This window comes from Zingiber officinale, chromosome 8B, assembly GCF_018446385.1.
Source record: "Zingiber officinale cultivar Zhangliang chromosome 8B, Zo_v1.1, whole genome shotgun sequence".
NCBI lineage: Eukaryota > Viridiplantae > Streptophyta > Magnoliopsida > Zingiberales > Zingiberaceae > Zingiber > Zingiber officinale.
Window position 1 is genome coordinate 50,083,407 of NC_056001.1, and position 9,745 is coordinate 50,093,151.

Here is a 9,745-nt window from a genome sequence, read left to right on the forward strand (position 1 = left end):
CAGGTAAGAGTTTTGTAAAGATGTCAGCTAGGTTTGATTTGGACTTAACATAGTTGAGTGCAATTTCACCTTTAGCTACGTGATCCCTTACAAAGTGGTGTTTTACCTCTATGTGTTTAGTCCTAGAATGGTGAATAGGATTCTTGGTCAGATTAATTGAGTTGATATTATCAATAAAGATTTTTGTATTTTTATATTCTAGTTGATTTGTAAAAATTACTAAATATTTCATAGGTTTCATCTTTTGTTTTTAGGAATTTTACCCATGTGTACCTAGAGTAGTTATCAATTATTACTAAGCAATATTGGTTCTTGCTTAGTGATTTGGCTCCATGTGAATCAAATAGGTCAAGATGAAGGAGCTCAAGTACGGTGTTAGTTCTTTCTAGGTTGGTTGACTTGTGGGTTGACTTGGTTTGTTTTCCTTTTTGACACGCATCACAAATTGAGTTTTCAATAAATTTTAATTTGGGCAAACATCTAACTAGACCATTTTGACTCATTTTTGAAATGAGTCTAGTGTGCGTGTGACCTAGTCTTCTGTGCCACAGTTGGGTTTCCTCTTGTTGTGTCAAGAGACACTTTATTGAGGATATTTATAAGTCAATTGTGTAGATGTTATTCTTCCTAAGTCCCTTAAGTTTAATTTCAGGGTTTTCGATGTTTTTAACTAGACATCCAGATTTATCAAAATTGACTAGATATCCGCTGTAGCATAATTGACTTATACTTAGTAAATTAAAGTTAAAATTTTCAACCAATAAAACATTTCGAATAATGAAATCGGAACTAAGTTCAATATTACCTTTTCCGATTACTTTAAGTTTACCGTCGTTGCCGAATGCAACTGATCCTAACTTCTTGAGTTTAGTAAACTTCAACTTATCTCCAGTCATATGTCTGGAGCATCCACTATCCAACATCCATTGATCCAATTCCTACACATGAAGTAGTTTGAATTGGTTTTTAATGGATTTAACGATAGCTTAATTGAAGTAGACTCAATTGTATTCGAAGTAATTTAGCAAACACTTAATCCTATGGTTATTTTTAATTAATGTTTTGAAAAGATTTTACAGTTAATTTTGAAATATAAGTTTTAAACTAATTTTGAAATTGAGTTTTAAAATAATTTTGAAATTTAAGTTTTAAAATAATTTTGAAGTTTAAAATAGTTTTGAAATTTAAGTTTTAAAATAATTTTGAAATTTAAGTTTTGAAATTGAATTTTTAAAAGAATTTTAAAATTAAGTTTTAAAATAATTTTGAAATAAAATAATTTTGAAATTGAAGTTTTGAAATTGAATTTTTAAAATAATTTTGAAATTAAGTTTTAAAATAATTTTGAAGTTGAGTTTTAAAATAATTTTGAAATTAAGTTTTAAAATAATTTTGAAATGAAGTTTTAAAATAATTTTGAAATTGAATTTTAAAATAATTTTGAAGTTTAGTTTTAAAATAATTTTGAAATTTAGTTTTAAAATAATTTTGAAATTTAAGTTTTTAAAATAATTTTGAAATTGAGTTTTAAAATAATTTTGAAATTAAGTTTTAAAATAATTTTGAAATTGAATTTTAAAATAATTTTGAAGTTTAGTTTTGAAATTTAGTTTTAAAATAATTTTGAAATTTAAGTTTTAAAATAATTTTGAAATTGAATTTTAAAATAATTTTGAAGTTTAGTTTTAAAATAATTTTGAAATTTAAGTTTTAAAATAATTTTGAAATTGAATTTTAAAATAATTTTGAAGTTTAGTTTTAAAATAATTTTGAAATTTAGTTTTAAAATAATTTTGAAATTTAGTTTTGAAATAATTTTGAAATTGAAGTTTTGAAATAATTTTGAAATTGAATTTTTAAAATAATTTTGAAATTTAATTTTTAAAATAATTTTGAAATTGAATTTTTTAAATAATTTTGAAATTGAATTTTTAAAATAATTTTGAAATTTAATTTTTAAAATAATTTTGAAATTGAATTTTTTAAATAATTTTGAAATTGAATTTTTAAAATAATTTTGAAATTTAGTTTTGAAATAATTTTGAAATTGAAGTTTTGAAATTGAATTTTTAAAATAATTTTGAAATTGAATTTTTAAAATAATTTTGAAATTTAATTTTTAAAATAATTTTGAAATTTAGTTTTAAAATAATTTTGAAGTTGAGTTTTAAAATAATTTTGAAATTAAGTTTTAAAATAATTTTGAAATTAAGTTTTAAAATAATTTAATTGTTGATTAACTTGATTTGAGTTTAAGTCAATTTAATTTCTTAGTCATCTCACCCGATCTAAATTGTCAATCAGGGAACTCTATAATTGTTGTGATATGAATTATTGTTGAATTTAAGGGTCTGGTTTAACTTTGTGTTAGATTCAGGTTTAGCTTTGGGTTCAACAAGTAAGCATTCTTTGGATAAACTTCTGGGCTATGGTGAGTCACAAGGAACTCATTAAAGTAACCATGTCTTCGAGGTTTCCCAAATAGTCCTACCCATTGAACTTAATACTAATCCTTGGTCTAACTAATTAGGATCCATTTAAGGGTAGTTTCGGTCAATTCCACTTGGCCAAATGCACCAGGTCGAAGCCATATCTTCCTAGACATGCGATGCCCAAGCTTCCCTAACGTACTATCATCCAAAAACTTCACCAGTACTGTGGGTCAAGTTAAACCTAGCCCGTTTTAATCTAACCTTAATTACCCTGCCGGGTAATCTACTCTTGTTTTACCCATTTCGGGTAGATTAGGTTCAATTACCCTGTCGGGTAGTTCAGTTGGGGGTGCCAGTTAGTCTGGATCCTCCATCTATATTTGATTTTGAATTTTAAAATTTGAATTTATAAGTTAATTTCAAAATTTTAATTTGATTTTTAATTTTTAATTTGATTTTAGAATTTTAAATTTTGAATTTATAAGTTAATTTCGAATTTTTAATTTAATTTTTTAGAATTTTAAATTTTTAAGATCGTTTTTCTTTTTGCTCCCCTGGATCATGGCCTCGAGATGGTCTATCGAGGTAGTGTATTTGATCCTTCGGAACCCAGTATTGACCAAGTCCAACTTGATGAATCAATTTGGACTTGGGGACCCATGCTTGGACTAATTTACTACTTTGTTTGTTTATTAAGGATAAATAAGATTTATATTTACTTTTATATCCTAGCCCGGTTCTATTGTAAACGGCTCTTTGTGTCCCAAGAATTAGGTCCAGATTCTTGGAGCCCAAAGAAAACCGTTCTAAGGTATTTTTTAAATCTTTTACCTGATTTTTCAAATTAGAATTTTCTTCCTCAAGTTTTTGAACTTGAGTTGAATTTCCAGTCTGAACTTGATCAGGTAAGGATTTAGTGTTAGTCACTTCTTTAAGGACAGCTACTTTCTTTAGAAGTGATTTAATCCTAAGGTTTGACTTAGCCAACTTGCGTAATAAATAATTGACTAAATTATTAAGCCTCGGTATATTACAGTGGAGTCTGGCCCTTCGGAAACGGATGTGGATTTGTGGCTTTGCTCGGACTCGGCCTCTGACTTGCTCTCGCTCTCGACGATCTGGTCCCGGGCCATCAGAGCGAGTAAACTCATCTGATCGAGTTCGTCGTCGTCGTCCTTCGAAGAAGATTCGTCCCAGGTTGCCTTCAGGGCCTTCTTTCTTCTTTGCTTTTTGATTTCCTTTTGGTTGGGGCAGTTGGCTTTGATGTGCCCCTTCTGGTTACACCCGTAGCAGGTGACTTCAAACTTTACCTTCGAGCTCGGTTGGGCCTCCTTGGATTGAACTACCTTCTTCAGATCTTTCTTTTTGAAGCCCTTCTTCTTCTTGTAGAGCTTCTTCACGAGGTTCACTAGTTCGCTGGTCAGTTCGTCTTCTGAGTCGGGTTCGTCTTCTGATTCCGGTTTAATTTTTCGCCGTAATCTGGGTTCCTGTGTTCGACTAGTACCTGCAACCAAAGCAATACCCTTCTCGGTCGGCTGTGCATTAGTTTGTTCATGAAGTTCAAATTCACTAAACAATTCATCTAATTTTAAGGAAGACAAATCCTTGGAGACTTTGTAGGCATCTACCATTGATACCCACAATGTGCTCCTAGGAAATGAATTAAGAGCATACCTTATGATATCCCTATTTTCTACCTTCTGCCCGATTCCGTGGAGGGAGTTAAGGATATCTTGGATTCTTGCGTGTAGTGAACTCGCCGTCTCGCCTTCCTGCATTTTAAAATTGTATAGTTTATTAAGTAACAAATCACGCTTACTTACCTTGGTTTCCGAGGTGCCCTCGTGAAGTTCGATCAATTTCTCCCACAGCTCCTTTACGGAAGAGAACGGACCAACTCTGTTGAGTTCTTCCTTGGTAAGACCGCACTGGAGGGTGCAGGTAGCTTTGGCATCAGCTTCTACCTTTTTGATAAGGGCTGATTCCCACTTTTCGCAAGATGTAGGCTTGCCGTCTTCATCCGTTGGTAATTGTAGTCCCGTCTTGACTATCATCCAGGTGTCGAACTGGGTTTTTAGATATATCTCCATTCGCTCCTTACAATACCCGAAGTCTTCTCCGGAGAATAGTGGGGGACGAACAGTGCTATATCCTTCTTGTTGGGCCATTTAGTTTTGAAAAAAAAACAAAAACAAGAAGATCTATTCCAAGACTGAGTCTTGGATTAGTAGTGCGGGAGGAAGAAAAAAAACGAACTCAAGTGGTATTGACCAACTTTGAGCAACACCGATTTTGAAAAGAATTAGAATTTTAGCAATTAAGCTAATTTCTAATTGACTCCGAAAGAAAAACAAAAAAATATCACGAAAAAAAATGTTTTGAATGGTGGTTGCACCAATTCAAAACAACCCCGCTCTGATACCAATTGTTGGATCGAGAAGCGCTAGGGGGGGGTGAATAGCGCTCGTGGCTATTTCGTTCGATTATTGGAAAACTATCGGAGTAATTAAAACGCAGCGGAATAAAATAAACACAAAGACACAAAGAGATTTACTTTGTTCAGAACCTAAGGCGACTCCTACTCGAAGGCCCGCGATCCTTGATCGCTTCCGGTGGGCAACAACTATAAGCTCGATAAGAATTACAAATTACAATGAAAGTATTAAAATAACTTTGTACCGACAACTTAAAGAAGAAGAAAAACAAAGCTCCGGGTCATCGGAATGTTGCAGCAGCACTTCAGAATGACTTTGTTAGCAGCACGTTGAAGAAAGAAAGCCTGGAACTTGATGTATTGAAGTGCTGGTCGAAACCCCTTTATAAAGGGTGTTCAAGGCTCCTTGAAGGCTGTTCAAGGCGCCTCCATGCTGCCGAGTCTTCCGCGTGGATCAAGCTTGATCTGGTCGAACTTCATCTGCTTAAGGCGCCTTAAACCCTACTCAAGGCGCCTTCCAAGGTGCCTTATACTCCCTTCAAGGCGCCTCCATTGAAGCTTCGTAGCTAGGTCAGCTTTTGCACCCGAGGCGCCTCCAAGCTCCATGGAGGCGCCTCAGACACTGTTCATCCGAGGGAAAACTACATTATTTTGTACCTGCAAGACATGTTAGTCCAAACAACTATCCTGCAATACAAAGTTAGCATAACCAGCAGCATGAATATGATAACGAATATTATGACAGTCTCCGGACTGTCCGGGTCTGACTTTGGATTTTCGACCGGAAACCCTAGGTCGACCCGACGCCTACTGTTCCATCTACGGGGAACGCGTCCTCACCTACTCCACTCAGGAGATTTACCTGTTGCCAGTGCGATCCTCCAGATCGACTGGACTTTTGCTCAGCACTCGACGCTTCCGGACTTTCTGCTGGACATCCGCTTTCCAGCTAGTCCAGTCTTTCACCTGGTTCGCGACACCAGGACTTTCCACCTAAGGTTACCACCCCCTAGGACTTTTGCCTGAAGCCATCGACCTGCCAAGACTTTCCGCATAGGGTTACCACTCCCTATGACCTAGGGTTACCACCCCCTAGGGTTTTGCCTTTGCCTAACCGCAGCTAGGACTTTCCTGAAATACTCAAACAGACTTGTTAGATTACAAAATACCTTAACTTTGAATCCTTTGCCATTATCAAAACACGAGTTCGATCGTCGGATGCTTCCCGCACCAACAAGATAATCCAAGAAAAGATTTCACAAGTATAAATGTTCGTTGTGCCGATCGACTCAAGGGAACAGACCTACTGCCGAATGACAAGCTTCAACAGGCCGACTGACAGAGAGCGGTCACATAACCATCTATTGCGCCACGTTATCCTAATCGAGTGTCGAAGCCGATCATGTGGCAAGCTTCACAGACAATTTTTGTCTAATCAGTCGGGCTTGCAGCCTCCTTAGACTAGACTTGAGGGGGAGACATGTGATGCGGTGATAAGGAGGAGCCTCACCCACGGAGGATAGCAGCCACGGTGGAGGTCAAAGTCAAGGCGGTCAACGCGCAGATAACATCGGCCGGTCGGGCGAGCATGCCCCGACCGAGGGGAGAAGGTCCCAGTCTGATCCCGCTTTCGACACGGGGAGTTGTCAAACGACCGACGCTCAAACAACCGACTCGACATTGGCAGAGTGGAACTTCGGTCAAGTGGCTACCCCGCTCGGCTAGGCAGCAGGTCTCGACATTGGCAGAGCGGAACTTCGGCCATGCGGCTACCCCGCTCGGCAAGGCAGTAGGTCTCAAGCGGCTACCCCGCTCGGTTAGGCAGCAGGTCTTGAGCGGCTACCTCGCTCGACCTAGTAGTACACTCCCTCTGATATCCATCGACAATATCCTTTTGGGAGTTGGTGCCGTCGACATCGGGCATGGACAACTAGAAGATCGTACGACGGAAGCTTCCACTGTCACTTCAGAGATATGCTCGACCCGTTAAGGTACCGTGTCAGAGATATTTTACTGACAAGTATTTTCAGGGAAAATTTTGGGAAGCGTGCTCACCTTGGGGAGCATGCACGCGCGCTACAGGGGCTCTATATAAAGGGGGTCCAAGCATCGACCGTTGTAGGTAATATGCGATAGACACTGTTCATTCTTGTTTGCTCCGCCTTCTACTACATCACCGGTGATTGACTTGAGCGTCGGATGACCAACTCCGGGGACCTCTTCCCTGGCTCGACACTAACGTAATTTGTATTGCAGGCCTGAGCGGAGTTTACAGGTGGTTAGTGGGAACGTCACATCTCTAACTTTTCATCTCATCGACTTTCGGACAGAATTATATTAAAAAAACATATAGTTGATATAAAATTATTTAAAAATTAAAAAAAAACTCTTAAGGAGCTACCATCCAACCCGAATAAGGGAATCTACGTAGCTCTTTCGGAGCTCCCACGATGAATGTAGCGACACGGAAGAAGCTCTCTTTTAGTATGGGGCAGTCGCTCATGAGATTATCATGCCACTACCTCACCATGTAGCACAAGCCACCGCACCTACACTGAACTAATACCCTACCTTCATGCTCCATCCTTATTTCTTCTCATCATCTTTGTCGTGATTAATTCATTGTAAGATTTTCTTATAAAAAAACAACTTATATAGACACTTCACTGTGTAATTACATAATTTAAGTATAATTAAATTTGTTAGATTCATCGTTACGATTCAAAGGGAGTAAATAATAGTTAGTTGTCAGTTATGTTGCATATACATAAATATAAAATAGATACGATTAATATTCTTATTTTATGTGGTTCGAAATCTTCAAATCTTATATCATGGTCTTATTGATGAATTATTTATTAAATTTTAAAATATTTTTTTCAAAGAGAGACTGAGAAATCTCTTATAATATTTTGTTTACAATAACAATAATAATAATAATAATAATAAAATACTAAAATATGTAAGTTAATAAGGATATAATAAGAAAAAGCAATATAAGTATGAAGCTTCACGCTCAAGGATAATTAACGAAATTAACTGGATTATTTTTTTTTCAACTTCACGTAGTTCTCTTGCTTTCATCACATTTTATTACCCTCCATAAGCTTCCCTTGCTTGCTTCCTTCCTTATATAGCTTTCAAATTCCATGAGCAACATATTGTTCTCCTTTAGCCCAGTTGACTATTTTCATGATCTCATATGTTTTTGTCTAGCAACAAATCTATCACACAACTTCTACTTCTAGTCAACTATGGTACCTAACAATGGATACTTCAGTTGATTCTTCTTATTCAAAGTTGATTGGCCATTCCTTTATCACTTAAATCATTGGATGTCATCTCCTTCTTCTGTCATATCAACAAACTTCTTTCACCATGTATTTAATTTTTTAAAACTGACTAATTATGAGAGTGACTAGTCTAATCAATATGGTCCTATGAAAGTTTTTTACTAATTATTCGAATAAATAAGGAAATACTCATAAAAACTCATCCAGACAATCAATATTCTTAGGCTCATTCTTTCCTGAAGGAAAACTTCCTACAGTGCACCGTAATAACTAAGATTCAAATCTTAAATTTCTTAATTATCCGTTAAATGACCTAATTATTACCTTAAGGTAAAAAAAAATTACTTACTATTGAAATAGTCAACTATCCAATGGACTACTTGTAAATTTAACCCAAATATAAATATTTTTGTTCAGCATAAGTCGCATGTTTAGTTGATTAATTAAATCATTAAATACATCTAATTTAAGGTTGAGTCATTAATTAAGTCAAAATCTACCCAAAACCTAAAGTATATGTCACACTCGTAAACTCACGTCTCAATTAGACTTTCTTTCCAAGAGGCTTTATCTTGCCGAGATGTATCACCTCCAAAATGTATTATCAAGGTCATACAAATAATATTATGCAGCTAAAATAAAATAAAATAATTCAATGCATATCAATAACTAACAAGAGTAAATAACATAATTCAAAACACTCATTCTTATCTTCAAATACTCCTTTAAGTCCTTTTATAACCTTCAATCTCCTTCAACTTCACTTATTATTTTGTTGTTGTATCATCAATTAACCAACTAGATCTTTATTAATCATTTCCACTTGTAGCCGGGTAATTGTTGCCTTACTTGACTAATCCACTATAACTCCTAAGCCATCTGACTATTGCAATGTTAAAGTGTCAAATCAATAACTCCTCCGAGCTTTCTTATTGTAACACCAACTGACTACCTAGATGACTAGACTCTGAACAAAAATATTTTATTTGTAAACCATCCCGCATTAATTGACTTAGCTCATTAGTCGACTAGATTCTAAATTAGTCAAATGCTCAATCCATAGGACTCCAAATAAAAATATTTTGTTTTTGAACGGTCAAGACTAAATCAACTCCTTAACAGACTCAGTTCACCAATTGACTAGAATCATCTCTATTTGATTGGAGCCTTGGCTAAGAACATCATATACATGTCCTCTCCCAAGGGTAAAACTCTCACAACTCATATAAGAATGTACCTTCCAAAGCTTGACTTCATCATCTCCAACTAGGTCCTCATATCACTCAGATGTACCAAGTTGATGGCTCGCTCCATGTATCATCCTACACTCTTCTCTTATGCAATTTGTGTTCTTTCATATACCACTGATATTGCACCTTGATGTTCATCCCTTGGATGCCACATACTATCTTCTATGATCTCTAATTGACCTCGAACCACAAAGTCAATCAAGTTGAGCGTGCACATTCAAGCTCTACTGGTTGCTCCAACATCACTTCAATGCTTCTTATCTTGAGGTTCCTCGCATGCCTTATGTAATATTCTTCAAACTTCATTCAACCTCGAATCGATTAAGCATGTTGCCT